The sequence below is a fragment of the Ovis aries genome, chromosome 22, assembly GCF_016772045.2.
Source record: "Ovis aries strain OAR_USU_Benz2616 breed Rambouillet chromosome 22, ARS-UI_Ramb_v3.0, whole genome shotgun sequence".
NCBI classification, from domain to species: domain Eukaryota; kingdom Metazoa; phylum Chordata; class Mammalia; order Artiodactyla; family Bovidae; genus Ovis; species Ovis aries.
This window is the reverse complement of record NC_056075.1, coordinates 49,969,781-49,986,367: the sequence shown is the minus strand read 5'-3', so window position 1 is coordinate 49,986,367 and position 16,587 is coordinate 49,969,781.

The following is a 16,587-nucleotide window of genomic DNA, read 5'->3' as shown; positions in this document are numbered from 1 at the left end:
GTTTCCTACTATAAACTCTTATAGCCTGAGCAGTTTGGTCTTACTCATTTAAAACTATTTTTAATTACAAAGGAGATACATGTTTAATGTTGAAAATTTATACAAAAGCAGAGAGTAAGGAATCCCCCCACCATAGTCACCGCTAATGTCTGGTTTATATCCTTCTAAGCATTACGAAAGGAGGAAAAAGTACATCACATTGTATATTGAATAAATCATCCATGTTTGACATTTTGAAATTTTATTTTTAATGTAATTTTAATGTATACTTCTATAAATATATATGTATCTAATTTACTATTTACTATCATTGCTAGTTGGAGAAGGAAATGGCAACCCACTGCAGTATTCTTGCCTGAAGTATCCCGTGGACAGAGGAGACGGGTGGGCCACAGTCCATGGGGTTGCAAGGAGTCAGGCATGATTGAGCGACTAACACACGCACACACGGTTGCTAATGCATTTTTTCATTCTTATTTTTGTAGTCTGTTCGCACACAGGAACACTATTATTTCGCCTGGTTTCAGCATATTTTATGGGCTTTGCAGGAGGCAGGTGGGAGCAGGCCTTCCATGACTAAGCACATCCCACATCCATCTTCCTGCTCACACTCCTCCGTCAGCGCTTTCTGTCCGGTTGCGCTGCTCTCAACAATCCAATTTCAGGCAGAAATAATCCAATTTCAGGTGTTTGGCATAAGAAACATGTTTACAAGCATTTTTTCCCTTTATTTAAATAAGAGATATTTCTTGTGTCAGATAAGTGCTGGGTGAAATAAAGAAATAACTACAAACCAAGATCCTGGGATGGGGGACCAGGGCAGCAGTGGGGCAGTTTTATGTAGGGAGGCTTTCCTGATTGGCAGAGAGGGAATAAAATGGGGGTGCGGGGCTCCACGTTCAAGGATCCAAACGAAATAAAGCCGTGTGAGCATCAGACACTAGACCGTCACTGTAAACTACTGGAAAGGAGAGCGGAGAAGAGCAGGTGGGCGTGAGCTCGGTGGTGGGGATTAATGGGAGGCGGGCTGGCTAGAAGCGAAGTGCTCCGAAAAGCTGACGCCTGACCTCCGCTGAGCAGGCCCAGGCCCGGCCCCGCCCGGCCCCGCCCGGCCCCGCCCGGCCCCGCCCGGCCCCGCCCGGCCCCGCCCGGCCCCCGCCCCGCCCCGCCCCGCCCCGCCCGGCCCCGCCCCGCCCCGCCCCGCCCCCGCCCCCGCCCCCGCCCCCGCTCCCCCGCCCCCGCCCCCGCCCCGCCCCCGCCCCGCCCCCGCCCCCGCCCCGGCCCCGCCCCCGCCCCGCCCCGCCCGGCCCCGCCCCGCCCCGGCCCCGCCCGGCCCTCGCCCCGCCCCCGCCCCACCCCGCCCCGCCCCGTGTTGCAGGACCCGCCCCCGCCCCGCCCCCACCCCTGCCCCCGCCCCGCCCTCGTCCCTCCCCTCCCCGCCCCGCCTCGTGTCGCAGGCCCCGCCCTGGCTGTGTCGTGTCCCTAAATGCCCTCGCAGCGACCCCCCTGGAGGAGGCAGCACCCTGTTTACCTCAAGGAAGCCGAGGCGCAGGAACGGGGCAGGGGGCAGTGAGGGAGTAGCGCCCGGGCTGGAGGCTCGTCTTCTAAATGCCTGGCTCCACCGGGCTCGGGCCGTCCGGTCAGCAGGCGCCCTGGGCATCCCTGCCGCCTCCCACCTCTCGTGACCACGGGTCCTGAGGCTGCCCGCAGTCCCCGCCTGGACACCGGACTCACGGGAGCCAGAGGCTCTGCCCCCTGAGGCGGTCTGGACCCCTTTCCTGGGCGAGCCGTCTACCCCCAATCCCACCCGTTATTCTTTCTGTAACACTGGGCCCGGTCTGTGCCGGGGTCTTTACAGTTCAGTCGCTCAGTCGTGAGCAACTCTTTGTGAGCCCATGGACTGCAGCACGCCAGGCCTCCCTGTCCATCACCAACTCCTGGAGCTTGCTCAAACTCATGCCCATCAAGTCAGTGATACCATCCAACCATCTCATCCTCTGTCATCCCCTTCTCCTCCCGCCTTCAATCTCTCCCAGGGGTGTTTACAGTCTTGCAAAACCAGCTGACAGCGTGACCTGGGCAGCCCCGGGCACGTTTGCACCTACAGGAGAGCAGGGCGTGAGGTGCACGGGGCGTTGTCAGTGAAGCAAAGAGCCCCCTCCCCGGACTCTGGGCATCCATGCAGCCGCCTGGTTTCATGGTGTTTCCTAGCAACCCTGTGGCTCCCTGGAGGAGGTGTGAGAGAACTGGCTGATTGTGAGAGGCTGTGGGATGAGGTGCGGGCAAGTCACCAGTGCCAGTAAGACCAGGCCCCAGTGTGGACAGCTTCCAGACCCCAGGCCCCTCCAGGCCCCTGGCTCCAGACCAGGCAGGGAAACGGGGTCCCTGAGCCCCTCCACCCCTCACTGCCCTCCTGTGGCTGCACGGCCCTGCAGGAGTCCTTGCTGGGTGAACCCAGGGCGCTGTAGCCGAACTTCCAGGAAAACAATCCTGGTTCTGAAGGTAAGACCCAAAGGACTGCCTGCCTGCCCAGGTGAGACCAGGGACAGGACCAGCTCCTCCAAGGCAGGGGTTGCATCTGTATTGCAGCCTGTGTTTTGGCCCCAGATTGTAGGCTGTGAGCAAACCAGCTGGGAAGCCAGGAGTGGAGGTGAATAATGCCACTGGCATCACGTTTAGAAAGAAAAACAAAGTTTGACAGAATTTAACTAATTTCCTCACCGTGAATCAACATATTACTGTGTGTGTACACCCGACCGGTATCCTCCTCTATGTAAATAGTTGTTTTATTAGATTATTTAAAACACAACAGTGTTTGTCATTAGTGTCTCCATGAATCATCTGAATAATGGTTTGTGGTTACTGAACTAAAATTCAACCTTGAAGCATGTTGTGATATATTTTTGCAATAAAAATATCAAGTTCATTTAAACAATTACTTTTTAAAACACTGTCTCTCACCCAGTGGGTTTTCATTGATCGGATTATGAAAGGCAATCGCGTCCTGATGGTCTCAATAAATTCCCCGTGTGAGACAAAGTGGTCATGGCATCGACTTGCTGGGCAACCTCGAACCAGAGCTCGGGGTTGGTGGGGATCCCAGCCCGCCACGTGCGAGGCTGCGGAGGGCAGCGGCGGGCAGTAAACGACTAAGGCTGTGTTTTGAGGCAGTTAATTTATTCATGTCATTCTCCAAGGTAACTCCTCGGAGTGTTTCTGAATTGTCGTGATGGCGTGAAAATGCCGTCTTCTCCTGGGAATCCGGTTCTGACGCTGCCTTTCCTCCCCCGTTAGGTGTGGTGGGCTCAGGCCTGGGGAGGTGGCCCTTTCATCACCGTGGCATGGATGTGAGGCAGAGATAGTCTGGTCTCCCCGGTCCTCAGCCGTGGGCCTCCCTGTGATGCCAGGGCCTCCGTCTTGGGTCCTTATGGTGGTAATTGTAGGGCGTGGCCTGTAAGACGCCCTCACTGGGTCCTCTGGGATGCCCTGGTAGGCACCTGGCCCTCGGTGGCTCCCAGGTTGGAGGGGAAGACACAGAAGCCCCAGCGCCTGACCAGAGGCTGGGAGGGGGCCAGCGGGGCTTTAATGTTGGGCGGGGGGGCGGGGGACTCACACGAGCGCAGAGAAGGAGGGACCCTGGTGCAGCCAAGGTTGTGTACACCCTCTGCCTCTGCAGACAGTCCGGGGCAGCGGACGGGTCTCTGCAGCTGACGTGACCAAGGAATGCAAGCTGAGGCGTAACATACCAGAGGCGGGTTCTCATGGGTCTGGAGGCCCAGGGACTGGAGTTGAGGCCGCTCATCCGCAGGACACAGGGAGCCATGCTCCCCGCAGCTATGGAGGAGGAAGAGGCTCCGAGGGACGAGGTTGTGGTGGCCTGGGAGGAGGACACCACCTGACGGGCACAGCTGGGGCAGGCAGCGGGGATGCAAGGCTGGCCATCGCACAAGGCTGGTGCTGGGATGCTGTGCTGGGTCACAGGCGCGGCCCATCACAGGCGTGGCCCAGCGGAGAGGGGAGGGGCTGCCCCACGGGAGGAAGCGGGGAGCAGGAGCTGGATGCTCCCAGATGGGCCGGCAGGGAGTCTGGGGGGTGCAGGACAGCCAGGAGTGACCACAGGGGGGGCGGCAGGACCCCACCCGTGGGCCCGGAGGGTGATGAGTGCAGAGGAAACAGGAAGGTCCACTTGGGTATTTTGAGTTGGATACACAAGCAGCTCCAAGACGAGAGACCTCGCAGGCCTTCGGATGGCCCTGTCGAGTCGGAGTCCAGGCCCAGGGCGTGGAGTGGCGGTGTCCAGAGCAGCTGGCCAGGGCGGTCCGGTCTGCCATCCATTGAGGGCTTGGAGTGGGAGGAGGGCAGGTCCCGGTTAGAGGGGTCAGCGTGAGGCCAGCAGGCTCTAGGAGGGGGTCCCCCGCCAGCATCTGAGAGCCCCAGGCCAGCAGGACAGGCCTGGACATGAGGGCGGTGGGAGGACCCAGACATACTCAGAGCTGTTTCCGCGGACGCCGGGCGTGGACTGCAGAGTCCCACAGCGCTGCCCCCCCGGGGGCGGAGGACTGCATAGCGCCACCCGCCCAGTGGGCAGGGGCCTGGGGGCCACTCCTGAGTCACGCAACCCCGGGGGCGTCTGGCGCGAGGGCCCTGCTCTGGCTCAGCACGCTCGTCCCTCATGGGTTCTCGTGGGAGGGTGTCTTCAAGGATCCCAGCTCAAAGACTTGGGGTTTGAACTTGTCTCTGTTTATAGCAGGCTGGCTTGGTTGCTGGAATCAGATGTTTTTCTTAAAGAAAGTTTATACTTGGACGATTTACAGAAAAAGACCCAGACATTTTTTTTCCTTCGCTGTTTGAAGCCCAGCCACTCACTCTGCAGCGTGGAGAAGAATAAGATTGGATTCCGGGTGATGGACTCCCGTTTGTCCTGGTTACTGTGAAATCGTCGCCTTGGCTCCAATAACTGGCGGAACGGCTGGGCCGAGCCGAGAGCGGAGGCGGGTGGACTATTTTCTCTGCACTTGCAGACTCTGCCCCTGGCTGAGTCTCGGTAATAGTGGAGCGTTTCCCTTGGTTGAGAAAGGCCATCAACGCACCCGCTGTCTTTAAATGACTCCCTGGCTCCAGCGATCAAGACAAAATCGCTAACGGGCCGCGCGGGGATGCGGGGAGCCAGCTGGCAGCGGGCCTCCGCAGCAGCCGCGTTGTCACGGGGTTTGGTGGCTATCGAGGAGCATGGCGGGGCCCCAGTCCGAGGCTCACCCTGGCTCTGGGGGGACCCCTGTGGTCAGCAGGAGGGGCGCTGTCCACCCCCCGGCTCTCAGCCCACACTGGCCCCGCGACCCCAGCTCCTTAGCTGGGATTCCTCGAGCCCTCGGTCTGGCCCAGGCCTGGGACACTGGCCCTGAGGAAGCCTCCGGGCTGCAGGCTCCTGGGCTGGAAGGCGGGGCCCTCTGGCGAGATGAGGGCGGCTGGGGCGGCTCTCGGGGTACAGTGGCCCAGGGAAGCGGCTGCTTAGAGGTGCTGGCGAGGTGGCGCCTTTCTGTTCAACAAACATCAACAGAAACATCCCAATCCACAGAGGGCACCTTTTGCCATCTGTTTTGGTCGGGGACTTCCACCGGAGGGGGCCGTGGGGGCGGGGCGGGGCCAGCCTGGCACTTGCCCTCCCTTGTTTAGGAAATGCTCTCTGCGCCCAGGATCACTGCCTGGAGGTCAGCCTCTCTCTTGTTGAAACGCTGTAAGGGGCTCTGTGCTCAGCCTGCCATCTTTCTCTCCCTCACAGTCTGTCCAGGTTCGCAGGATCTGGCTGGATTGTGTGGTTTTTTTGGGAAAAAAAAAAAAAAAAAAGCGTTCTGACTCTTTCAGACTTCTGTTTGGAGTTTGTAAGCGTTTGCGCCTTCTGTAGCTTTGGACGTGGTCGGCTTTAGGTCTGCTGCCGGTTAGCTTCTCTCATTTAGCCTGTCTGCTTTTTGTCCATTCCTCTGCCTTTCTTTGGATTATTCAGTGACTTTTGTACTATTCCGTTTTATGTATTCTGACTCTATGCCAGTCTTTTTAAATCTGCGCTGTTGCTGAAGGATTTAATATGGAGCCGTAACTAGTGATCAATGGTGAGTTGATGTTACAACCCGTCACAAGGGAGGAACATAAGACTCCCACAACAGGAGACCTCCCGTATTTCTGTTCCCACTTACCCTTAGTGATTGTTGCTGTTGTCTTTATTTTATTTCAATCAATTATAAACCTGATAGTCATCATTAGCAATTTGCAAACAGTTGTTTATCTTCAAAGTAATTAAGAAAAGAGAAAAATATTTCCACCATGTATTTATATTCTGATGCTTTTCCTTCCTGCCTGCAGACCCCAGGTTCCATCTGCCGCTCTTTCCTTTAAGGCTCAGAGCTTCCCTCTGCATCTTGTCCTTAATGTTGCTCGTCTGTCGGCTACAGATCGCTCGTTTCATTTACTGGAACTGTCTCTGTCCCTCCTCCTCCTGTCTCTCCTCCTCCTCTTTGCTTGCTCCTCCTGCTCCTCCTCCTTCTTCTCTGAGCGTGGAGTTCTGCGCTGGCAGGATGGATTTTCAGCTCTGCGTTTTGCTGTCCTCCTGGTGGAGAGGTCATCATCCTTCCCATCACCCCCCTGAAATAATGTGTGTTTTCACTGACTGTTTAGCTTTTCTTTCTCTACTCTCCCGTCAGTTCGGCTGGCTGTGTCTAGTTGTGGTTTCCTTTGAATTTGTCATCTGATGTTGCTCAGTCACCAAGTTGTGTCTGACTCCTTGCGCCCCGTGGACTGCAGCACACCACTTCCCCGTCCTTCGCTATCTCCCAGAGTTTGCATATTTGGCATTTATTATGCTCCTTGGATTTGCGGGTTTCTTTTTATTTTCATCAAATTTAGACAATTTCCAGCCGGAACCTTTCAGATCTTTCTCCCTGCCCCATGCTTCATCTTTCTTCTTCCGGGAATTTAATTACATGTAACGTGGACCTCTCAATGTTCTTCACGCATTGTTGATTCTATGTTTTTCCAGCAATGTTTTTTTTTTTTTTAAATAAACTCTTTCTTTTGGAAGGTGTTTAGGTCTGTGGAGTGGCTGCAGACGCAGGGCAGGCCGTCCCCTGGCGGCCTCATGCGCTGCTTCTCCTGCTACTGACCTCCTGCTGTGGTTTGATAGGTTAGACGATATCAGTAAGCCAGTGTGGATATGTTAGCTAAGCCCATGCTCTATCCATACTTCTGATGTCCTTCTTCTGCCCCAGACTCTCACCCAGGGCCCCGAGCAGGACGGCACGTCTTGCTCAGTCTCACGTCTCCTTCGGCTCCTCTTGGCTGCAACAGTTGCTCAGGCTTTCTTGGTTCTCGATGACCTCGACTCTGAGCAGAGTGCTGGTCAGGCATTCTGCAGAGTTCCCTCAACTGAGACCTGCTTCTCTAGCAGCTGGGCTGGGCAGTGTCTTTGGGAGGAAGACAGCAGTGATAAAGTGCCCTTCTCATTGCCGCGCACCAGGGGTCCGTGCTCTCAACAGAACTTATCACAGCCCGTGTTAACCTCGATCACCTGGCTTGAGGCTGTGTTTGTCACATTTGTACTAGCTGGTTTAGAGTCCTGGTTTGCTGGTTCTAACAGTGGGATGAGCCAAGAAATCGCTTCTCTTCACTGTGTCTCACTGCATCATGGGTAATGTCTTTTGCTTCCTTGCGTATCTTGTAATTTTTCATTTGATTCTGGACATTGTTTATGAAAGAAGAGTGGAGCCTTAAGTATACCTTGATTTTGTTTCATTCCTTTCCCAGATGGGGCTAGGCTGATTTTTTCAGATTTCCCAGAGTCTAGCTGAGCTGCTTCAGAGTCACTGCTTTAATCAGACCAGGTTCAGTTGTGGTCACCCAAATGCCGTGTGCTTTCTGGATCTTGTCAGTATGTGAGCTAGAGGGACAGTGTGTGAGCTAGAGGGACGGTATTGAGCTAGAGGGACAGTATTGAGCTAGAGGGACAGTGTGTGGGCTAGAGGGTCAGTGTGTGAGCTAGAGGGACAGTGTGTGGGCTAGAGGGACGGTATTGAGCTAGAGGGAGATGGGCATTTTTGGCTCAGCTCTGGCTTCAACTCCAAGAGAGCCATGGCACCCGGACACTTCGGCAGCAGGAGAAGCGGTCGATGTTCTGGCCGGCGTCTCCTCCACTGCTGATCTTGGCAAGACTTGGGGAGAAGTGACTGAGGGACTCACTGAGCAGAATGCTCTGCCCTTGCCTTGGGGTTCTTTCTTGCAGACTCCAGTCCACCCCATACCCACACGATCCTTCGAGTCCACTGATGTCCCCTCACCTCTGCAAAGTTTCTCCATGTGGACACCTTCGCCCGGTGTGGAAGCCGCCACGGTTCTATCACTTCCTACAGAGAGCTCCAAGATCTCAGAAGTTCTGGTCAAAAGGTTCCTATTTCTGCTCCTCTTTGCTAGCTCTGTATAAAAATCTGATTTTTATTTTGTCTCATTTGTTAGTGAAAGGCATTATTCTTATTAGTGAAAGGCTTCGAGGTTATATATCTGCCTCTGACTGTAATACTACTTTACTCTAAAAGGATACATATTTTGACATCTTAGTCTCACTTACTTTTAAATTAATGGTGTCAAGAGAAAATATTTGAGAATGAAGTAATCCGAAGATTTTGTCAGCCAAAGAAAGTTTATTTCAAAGATTACCTGTGTCAGTCAAAACCCCCAGATTGCAATAAGTGCATACCTGAACAAAGTTTTTCTAACGGATTGAATGGCATGGTACATTTAAAATGTACAATTTAACTCAGATATCTTATATGCCTGTATCATGGATATTGTTTCCAACTTTTCCAAATACTATTTTTAGAGACATTTTAATTAATTGGTTTATTTCCTTTGGCTCCGCCGGGTCTCAGCTGCAGCATGTGCAATCTTTAGCTGTGGCCCATGGGATACAGTCCCTGAGAGGGACTGAGCTCAGGCTGCCTGCACCGGGAGTGAGGGGTCTTACCACTGGACCACCAGGGAAGCCCCTCTAAACACCATTTTTGCAAAAGATAAACTTTAATGGAATGCTGAGAATAATTTGATAATGTCTTCTCGTATGTTAGTGTTTTCTCTTAAAAAGCTGCTTTTTTCTAAAATACAGCAGCCTCACAGATCAGGTAAAACCACAGGGAAGTGAGCGGCGGCAGCCTGTGGGAGTCTGGTGTCTTACTGTGAAGCTGAACAAGGTTTCAGTAAGGTCGCCTAAGCAACATGAATCCAGGTAGTCTGGCATTTTCAGAGGAAAGAAGAGATGGCAAATATTCTTCATGTATTTTAAGAATTTGAAGTATAGAGCTAAGCAAGTTTTGCCCGGAATTAAATTTGTTTTCTTAACAATTACACACGTTTAGGGTTAGATGACCAACCTAGACAGTATATTCAAAAGCAGAGACATTACTTTCCTGACTAAGGTCCGTCTAGTCAAGGCTATGGTTTTCCCAGTGGTCATGTATGGATGTGAGAGTTGGACTGTGAAGAAGGCTGAGCGCCAAAGAATTGATGCTTTTGAACTATGGTGTTGGAGAAGACTCTTGAGAGTCCCTTGGACTGCAAGGAGATCCAACCAGTCCATTCTGAAGGAGATCAGCCCTGGGATTTCTTTGGAAGGAATGATGCTAAAGCTGAAGCTCCAGTACTTTGGCCACCTCATGCGAAGAGTTGACTCATTGGAAAAGACTCTGATGCTGGGAGGGATTGAGGGCAGGAGGAGAAGGGGACAACAGAGGATGAGATGGCTGGATGGCATCACTGACTCAGTGGATGTGAGTCTGAGTGAACTCTGGGAGCTGGTGATGGACAGGGAGGCCTGGCGTGCTGCGATCCATGGGGTCTCGAGAGTCGGACACAACTGAGCGACTGAACTGAGCTGAGCTGAGGGTTAGATGCGCCACACGGAGCACATTCTTCAGGTCCTGGTCGCTGAGTAGCTGATGGGATGGAGCTGCCTGGATAAGTGTACTTTTGATCACATGTGTTATTTGCCTGTGTTGAGATGTTTGTGCATTTCATTGCTACACACTTGAGGAACCATACGCCCCTGTCCCAGGAATGGATCTAAGGTCACAAATGCTGCTTGACGGGGCACCAGGAACGTGCAGGATGCGTGTGGGAGACGCAGGCGGGTTCTCTTTTCTCTGAGCTGCCCACGGCAGCAGACTCTCCTGACTGTTCCTGGGGTGCAAGGCGTGACTGGGCACCCTGAGCTGCGCCCAGAACCTGGGATCTCCCGAGGCCTTCAGTGCTGCCCAGGGCCTTACGGGCTCTAAAGTGGAGGATCAGATCCCCTGAAGTTGAAGAACGAGCTGCGAAAAGGCCGCATCCGCCGTACTCTTTCTGGACGTGTGGGCATTTTACTCACCCATTCGACAGACATCGCGATGTATCTTGAGGCTAATTTAAAAAGTTTGTGTGTGCTCACTCACTTCAGTCGTGTCCAGCTCCTTGTGACCCCATGGACTGTAGCCTTCCAGCCTGCTCTGTCCATGGGATTCTCCTGCAAGAACACTGGAGTGGGTTGCCTTGCTTTCCTCCAGGGGATCTGCCCAACCCAGAGATGAAACCTGGATCTCTCACAGTGGCAGGAGGATTCTCTATCATCCGAGCCACCAGGGAAACCCCTAAAAGCTCTGTGCAGGAATTGCCATAGGTCACAAGGAAAAAGAGTGGGGTCTCATGTAGATGGGGGTGGGCTTGCAGGAATCCATCCATCACTGCCTCCTAAATTGAACTGTTTCACCTTCCGGCGATAACCCACTGAGAAATCTCTCCATAGTTTCCATATTGTTTTTCACTCAAACACCCAGGATCACTGACAGATGTGCCTGTCACTTACTGCCAAGTAGGTCTATTTGTAAATGTGATGAGATTTTTCTCTTTTTGTGCTTGTTTTAAAGCTATATGCTCCTTTTAACGTTTTTAGTAATTGTAACAGATTTTTTTAAAGTTAAAAAATCTAGAATCAACAGGTGGAGCCTGGTGTGTGGTTTCTCAAGGTGAAACCGAGAAACACTGGTCTGAGGGGTGCAGCCAGGTGCTTCTGTTTCACAGCGGTCCTCGTGGTGACAGAGGCCGACAGCCATCGGGCGTATGCCATTTGGGCTCAGATCGCAGTCGCAGGATTTAAAGGTCTTAATCCGCATCAGATCTTCATTCATGGTCCTCTTTGTAGACACTGGGCAGTGGTAATGTAGCAGGTACTTTTTCTTAGAAATTTTAGGTTAGCCACCTCAGGGCTTACTGTTACCATCATCCAGTAATGGTAAGATGACATAAAACTGTTTTGTACTGAAATACAATCTTGTGCTTTATAAACCAATGTTTTACAATAAATACAAAATTTCCATCAAGGCTACTTTAGCCCTTTTCAAAATGTCATAAGCAACAGCATAAACAACAGATAAAACAATTTAATTTACTATAACTGGATTTAAAAAAATCTCTGGCAGTTTCTCTTATTCTCAAAAAACAAACAAAAAAAAACAACCTGACAATTCATAGACTTTGGACAAAACAGACTGTTTCCCCACTTCCCCCGCGGGTGGTGATGGTGAGCGCCTCTGCACACGCCTGCTGGCCGTCGGTGTTTCTTTGGACAAAGGTCTGCGGGCCCGTTTTGGGCTGTCCGTGTTTTCTCAGTTATGCTGCATGAGCTCTCTATAAGACTTGGACCTGAGCCCCTGCCACGGGCACGGCTTGCCGCCGCCCCCCCTTCCTGCTCTTTGCCCGCTGCTTCTGTGGGCTGCTTCCTGTGCTGGGTGGGGCGTCCGGGTTTGCGGGACTCACGCCTGTCTGGTTTCCCTTCTGTGCGCTGCTTCCTGTGCCGGGTGGGGCGTCCGGGTTCCCTGTCTGGTTTTCCTTCTGTGTGCTCTCCCCGTGCCGGGTGGGGCGTCCGGGTTTGCGGGACTCACGCCTGTCTGGTTTTCCTTTTGTCACCTGTGCTTTTGGTGACACGTGTGTGACATCATCACTGAGACGAATGTCAAGAAGCTCTTCTCCTGCATTTTCTTCCAAGAGTCTTACAGTTTCAGGCCGTTTATGTCCAAGTCTTCGATCCATTTGAGGTGATTTTTGCATAGGATGCCATGTAAGCCTCCAATTACATCCTTCTGTATGTAGCACTCTGGTTTTCAGCACCATTGGTTGGAGAGGCCAAAAGAGTCACATGAACACAGACAAACCAGCAGAACAGGAGAGAGCCCAGAAATAAACCCAGGCACACAGCTGCCTGCCTTTACATACTGTTTGGAATCGCTTCATGGCAAATAGATGGAGAAACAATGGAAATAGTGGCTGACTTTATTTTTTGGGGCTCCAAAATCACTGCAGATGGTGATTGCAGCTTTGAAATTAAAAGACGCTTGCTCCTTGGAAGAAAAGCTCTGACCAACCTAGACAGCATATTAAAAAGCAGAGCCATTACTTGGCCAACAAAAGTCCATCTAGTCAAAGCTATGGTTTTTCCAGTAGTCATGTATGGATGTGAGAGTTGGACTATAAAGAAAGCTAACACTGAAGAATTAATGCTTTTGAACTGTGATGTTGGAGAAGACTCTTGAGAGTCCCCTGGACTACAAGGAGATTGAAACAGTCCATCCTGAAGGAAATCAGTCCTGAATATTCATTGGGATGCTGAAGCTGAAGCTCCAATACTTTGACCACCTGATGTGAAGACCTGACTCACTGGAAAAGACCCTGACGCTGGGAAAGATTGAAGACAGGAGGAGAAGGGGACGACAGAGGATGAGATGGTTGGATGGCATTACTGACTCGATGGGCGTGAGTTTGAGTAAACTCCAGGAGTTGATGATGGACAGGGAGGCCTGGCATGTTGCAGTCCACGGGGTCACAAAGGGTCAGACACGACTGAGCGACTGGACTGAACTGAAATGATAATGAACTGATTTTGATAAGTCGCCCAAGAATATGCAATGGGGAAATGGTCATCTTTAATTTTTCTTTTAAGAAGTAAATCTTTGTGCTTGTTATAGCTGCTGCTTAAAACTAGGGTTTTTGCTGGAACATTTAGAGACAGTTCCCTGGGGGTTCATGGCAGCACTTTGTGTGGTCCATCTTTCATCTGTAAATGTGTTATACACAGAGCCAGAGATTTCACCAGGCATTTACTGCACCTATAAACTTTTAGAACAAACACGTGAGTGGAAGTAGGGGGAAAATATGACTTACTCCCTGGGACACACATTGGTCGCTAGCCCTTTACTGCCACGAGGAACTTGCGGATGCCCTTTGTCACCGTTAAAGGTGCTTGCTCATACATGCGACGTATTCCAAGACTCCATCACCTGCCAACAAGCCCCATGACCCTCAGCCAGACATTCAAGGCCCATCACAGTGTGCCCCTGAGGCCAGCATCTACCTGGTAGATTTGTGTAGAGATGAAGCCGGATCATCCCCAGGAAGGCCTGAGCCAGTGCCCAGTACATAGAATGGGCTCCATGAAATTGACCTTAACAGGCATTGCTGTCTTTCTTCCTTTTTCGTTTTATATTTATTTATTTATGTGGCATCTTTTGTTTGTTTGTTTTTTCTTTTGTTGTGGCATGTGGGATCTAGCTCCCTGCCAAGGGTTGAATCTGGGCCCCCTGCGTTGGCAGCATGGAGTCTTAGCCACCAGACCACAAGGGAGGTCCCAGGCATGGCTTTCAACTTGTGTTTACTCTCTCTTAACTTGAGTGGAGAGCGGAGTTATGCGGACGAAGTGTATATGAATGGAACAATTGCCACCGAGGGGCTGGGCCGACAAAATGCATTTTAACTGGAGTCAGTAGTGAATTTGAATAAACTTGGAATCCACAGACAAGACAGATCTAATCACTTACATCTGCATAAACAGCTGGCTGCTAGGGTCACTCAGACAGCATCCTTTTCTTCCCTGGTCCCATCTGGAGAAAAAGGCCTGCTGGCTGGCTGTAATCAAAGATTGGAGAATATTTGAATGCAGTTTAATGCGACGCCGTGGATTACAGCTGCTTCCTTGGGGTAACAGAGCCCAAGAAATGGTCAGATTCTGGAAGGAAGAAGCTCTGTCCCCCGAGGAGGCGCACGGCAGGGCCAGGCCTGTTTTCTGGCTGCAGGGCAGATCCTGGGCGATGTTCCACCCGGGTTACTTTATGTGACCATCCCCGTGACCCCATGATGGAACTTCTGTGATTATTGCTCTTTACAAGGAAGCAGATGAGAGACATTGCCAGATTTGCCATCTGGCCGTCAGCACTCTCTTGCCTTAGATGCCAAGATGCCCGTGTTGTGAAGTGCTGAACCCACCTAGAATGGGCGGGCTGTCAGAGCCGGGCCTCTGTCTCCCCGTTGTCCCCAGCCCCGTCCCTCTGGCTAGGTCATAAGAAAATGACACGCACACGTTTCCACATGCAGCAGCTGTCGCAAAGGGTGGCCCAGGGACTGCTGCACTGGGTCCTGGGCTGTCAGCCCGGCAAGGGGAGGGGAGAGTGAAGCCTCCTGGCATCCCCAGAGAGACGAGTAGCAGAGGACTAAGAAACCCGAGTCCCGGATCTGCAGAGACCTTGAAGCTCAGCCCTTCCCCAGTCGGAGGAAAGGCGAAAGTGAATTCTGTGAGCACTCTGTCTCGGATTCACTGTGCGGTGCTCGACCGAAATTAGTTGGATGTGGCGAGTGTGATGGCGTGAGCTTTCTCCAGGCAGCTTGTATCAGCCTCCAGTCTCCAAGACTGATACTCTTGTATCAGTCTTCAAGTCTCCAGCTCCAGAGCCCGGCTGCTCACTGACTCTCCGAGCTCTGCCTCTGGATGCTCTGTTCCCGAGGGCCCGAGCCTCCCGTCGGCTCGGGATCTGTGTGGGTCCTGTGTGTCCTCTCGCTGCCGCCTTCTTTCCCGTTGGCTGTTTCTGCTGGGATTGTTTTTTTTTTTTTTTTTCCCTCCTGTAACAGAAATCTCTGATCATAAAAAGAAAACGGGCTGAGGGATTAGCTGAAAATAAGCCTCAGCTCCGTCAGGGAACACTGGCCAGGCCTGCCCTGGGGGCTGAGTTTGCAGGTCCTGCCGCATTGGGTTCCTGGGAGGGGTCAATGCAGCTGGCCAGGATGAGCCACGTCCCCAGGTCTCCACGGCCCAGGCCTGGCTCAGCGTGCAGCCACCGAGGGCCCTGGCAGGATCACCCTCCCCGCCCGAAGCCTCGACCTTGGAAAGAGGTGAAAGGCTTCTGGGCCATCAAGCCCTAGAAAGCCCTTGGAACCAGAAGCCAAGTCACAGACCAGCTGAGCTCGACCAGCGACAGGGAGTTGGCTCCCTGGAGCCGGGTCGTCTCCGTGGAGCAGGTGGCCTGGCACCGCGCTTTCTGCTGCCTGGGCCTGGCCTGTCCACTGGGGCCTCCGCCCTCCTCCCCAGCCTGGTGCCCTGTGGAGCGTGGGCCCCAGCAGCCGCCTGCCCTTCCTCCAGTAATGGAAAATTTCCCTTTGGCCTCATAGAATTAATGCCAGAAACATTCCCGCTAATTCCCCCTAGAACCCTAAAAACTGCAGAGCTCGTAACCTCAAAACTAAGTGCCGCCGAGAGACCTTTCGGGAGTCTCATTTGCATTTTGCCTGCTTACGTGTTTGTGTCCGGATGAGTCTGGGAAGGTCTGAAAAGAACTTTCCTGGCCTTGAGTGACTTGTGACGCAGGGAGGCTTCAAAGGGGCGCTGTGCGCTCTGCCGGCCGGCTGGGCGGTGGCGAGTGAAGGGTGCGTGGCGGGGCCCCGGGCTCCGGCAGAGGGACAGTGCGGGGGCGGTCTCCTCACAGAAGTCGCCTCTCCTGTCTGCACGTGGCTCTCGAGGCAGGGAGCCCCGGGGGAGCAGGCCCGGCCCACGCCGACCGTGGGCCCCTCAGCAGGAGTCCTGGGCCTCGTGGCTGTGTTCCTGCCACAGCTCCCTGCTCTGCAGGGACTGCTGACCGCAGGCCCTTCCTGAAGAGCAAGCCGTTCATGTTAAGGCCCTCTGCCCTCCCTTTCTGTCGCGTCCTCTGAAGACGGTCCTGCCTGGTTCTCAGAGTCTCACTTTCCTAACTGACCGTCTACTCCACTGCGGCTGAGGGCAGCTGCACTCTGAGACTTGCAGCGTTTGGATTCCGGGCTGCAGGGTTTACGGCACAGACGGCAGGGCCTGGCGCCTGACCCTCGGTTGGCTCATCGCTTGTTCATTGAGCAAGAAGCCATCGGCATCTCAGGAGATGAGATCCCAGGCCTGAGAGCTAACACGCAGCAGGCGCTCGGCTATCCACACCGTCAGCACTGAAGTTCTACCGGTGTCTGGGGAAGGCCTCCCCTGCTCAGGACTGCGAACCTCCAGGACCAAGGGAAGGTGACCAGGTGACCTCCCTGGGCACCCTCAGCTCAGACAGTCTCTGAGTCTCTGATGTAAATGGCAGTTTGATGCCAGGTCCCAGCCAAGCTCCGTTGCCTGCCCAGCAATCGGGGTGGTCCTGGGGGCCCTCAGCAGCACCTTCTGTGGTCATCCAGGTTTCAAATCTGTCTTAGAGCAAAAATAACAGAAATGTTTACATGGAGATGTTATGT